General features: G+C 39.8%; 1 non-coding gene across 1 annotated transcript; it reads left to right on the plus strand.

The window, feature by feature from the left end:
- Nucleotides 1-636: 636 nt before the first annotated feature.
- Nucleotides 637-743, plus strand: LOC112753632 (small nucleolar RNA R71). The gene has a single exon (XR_003178008.1). It is a non-coding gene; the product is annotated as a small nucleolar RNA R71 (small nucleolar RNA).
- The last annotated feature ends 1,795 nt before the right edge of the window (nt 744-2,538 follow it).

Consider the following 2,538-nt stretch of genomic DNA (forward strand, 5'->3'; position numbering starts at 1 on the left):
GAGTCTGTCATTAGATGATGGTAGATTGGGATCAGAGGTAGAAGGATGAGGAGTGTTATTTTGGTTTTGATATGGATGTGGAGAGGTGTTGTTATGGTGGTGTTGATATGTTCTCTGTGTGAATTATTGGTGAGCTGTATTGTTGTTGGGGTTGTGACGTCTCTGATCTTGGCTTTGATCTTGTTGATTCCCCCACCCAAAGTTTGGGTGATTCCTCCAACCAGGGTTGTAGGTCTTGGAGTATGGGTCATGATTTTGTCTAGGTGAATTCCCAATGTAGTTGGCTTGCTCCTGCTCACTCTCTGCCTCTGTATTCACTCCCTCTTGGGTTGTTGATGAGGTGGTGATTGCTGCTACTTAGTTCCTCTCCATCTTCTTGGTGAGGTCAGCTAATTGCTTGGTAATGAGCTTGTTTTGGGCCAGCAGAGCATCTACATTGTTTAGCTCCATCACTCCTCTAGTGTTCCCTCTTTCGGAGGCATAGAAGTAGTCATTCTTTGCTACAGTTTTAATGACATCTATGGCCTCCTTAACGGTCTTCTTCTTGTTCAAAGATCCCCCAGATGAGTGGTCTACTGCTTTCTTTGATTCATAAGAAAGGCCTTCATAGAAAATGTGTAGCTGCACCCATTCATGAACATATCTAGTGGACACCTCCTTGTTAGGTCCTTAAACCTCTCCCATGCTTCATATAGAGTCTCACCATTCTGCTGCCTAAAAGTTTGAACCTCAGCTCTTAGCCTGTTGATTCTTTGAGGAGGATAGAATCTGGCTAAAAATTTGTTCACCACATCTTCCTAGGTTGTCAAACTCTCCTTAGGGAAGGATTTCAGCCATTTAGATGCCTTATCCTTGAGCGAGAAAGGGAACAAAAGTAGTCTATAGGTGTCAGGATGAACACCATTAGACTTCACAGTATCGCATATCCTCAGGAAGGTGGTTAGATGTTGATTGGGGTCTTCTTGGACACCTTCTCCGAATGAACAGTTGTTCTGAACAAGGGTGATGAGCTGTGGTTTTAGTTCAAAGTTGTTGGCATGTATGGTTGGATTTTGAATGCTACTCCCACAGCTTCCTGGGTTTAGGTTGATGTAGGAGCCTAGAACTCTTCTCTCTTGCCCAGCATGATTTGCTAGACCTTCTCTGCCATGGTTGTGAGCCTCTTCTTCATGAATGTTCTCCATATTCTCCTCCATGTCTAGTTCAAAGTACTCTTCCTCTTCCTCAGCACACACTACTCTTTTTCCTCTTGCTTCCCTCCTTAATCTAAGGAAGGTCCTCTCAGGTTCAGAATCAAAGGAAGTTGAAGCCCCGCTTCTCCTCCCTGTCATACAACCAACAAGGTACAAGCAAGGAAAATAGATGCAGAAAGTATTCTGTTAGAATTACTGTTAGTGTGAGTGATGCAATATATCAAACAGTTAGTGGGTTAGTGAGCTGAATTGTAAATAACTAAAAAAATAAACGAAAAAGTAGGGGGAAGGGAAGAAATTAACTAAAACTGAAAGCGAATGAACTCAACAAAAATTTAAATCAAACAAAAGAAAAATGCTCAATCTAGTTATTCTCCAATTTAATCATTGTTGATTCAAAATCAATCCCCGGCAACGGCGCCATAAACTTGATACGCACAAAACTTGTCTCTCAACAAATTTTCTTCGGCAAGTGTACCGAATTTGTCGTCAAGTAAAAACTCACAATAGAGTGAGGTCGAATCCGCAGAGATTGATTGATCAAGCAACTTTAATTAGAGGAATGTTCTAGTTGAGCGAACCAAAATTTGATTTGAGATTTGTAGAAAATTAAATAGCGGGAAAGTGAATAGCAGAAACAGTAAATGCTAGAAATAAAGAGCTGAATGTAAATGGTGGAAAGTAAATTGCAGAATCTTAAACGGGAATGGGGTAATTGCTCATAAAAGTAAATGGCAGAAATTAAAGAGAGTGGGTAAGATCAGAAATGGGGAGTTCATTGGGCTCAGGAGATGTTGCATTCTCCAGATCAAGTTCATTTTCATCTCTTCCTCAATCAATGCATTCATTGATCTCCTTGGCAATCTTAAGTGATCGAATTCTAATTTCTTGGTAATTCAATCTCTCAAATCTTGATCAATAGCCAATTCCTTGGTCAATTGCTCATGAGAAGAGATGAAGTATGATCACTGATTATACCACATGCATTTTCCAAATCAAGTGTTGGTAGGATTATAGTCACATATCCATCCAAACCCAATTTGGTCCAGCATGAGAAAGCATTTCTAGCATGATCTCTTCATTCCTCTTTCAAGGTTCAGAAGAGCTCCAAGTATGAATAGCTTCTTTTCCAAGATAACTACCCAATTGGATGAAGATCGAAAGCTTTCTAGTAAAATCAAGAGAAAAGATAGAAGAAGGAGAATGAAACTAATATTGATCCATCAAATTACAACAGAGCTCTCTAACCCAATGAAAGGGGTTTAGTTATTCATAGCTCTGGAAAATAAAAACCAAGATGGAGAATACATGATGAAAGTAAAATTAGAAGCGCAGAGAAAGTAAA

The sequence above is a fragment of the Arachis hypogaea genome, chromosome 15, assembly GCF_003086295.3.
Source record: "Arachis hypogaea cultivar Tifrunner chromosome 15, arahy.Tifrunner.gnm2.J5K5, whole genome shotgun sequence".
In the NCBI taxonomy this organism is placed as follows: Eukaryota; Viridiplantae; Streptophyta; class Magnoliopsida; order Fabales; family Fabaceae; genus Arachis; species Arachis hypogaea.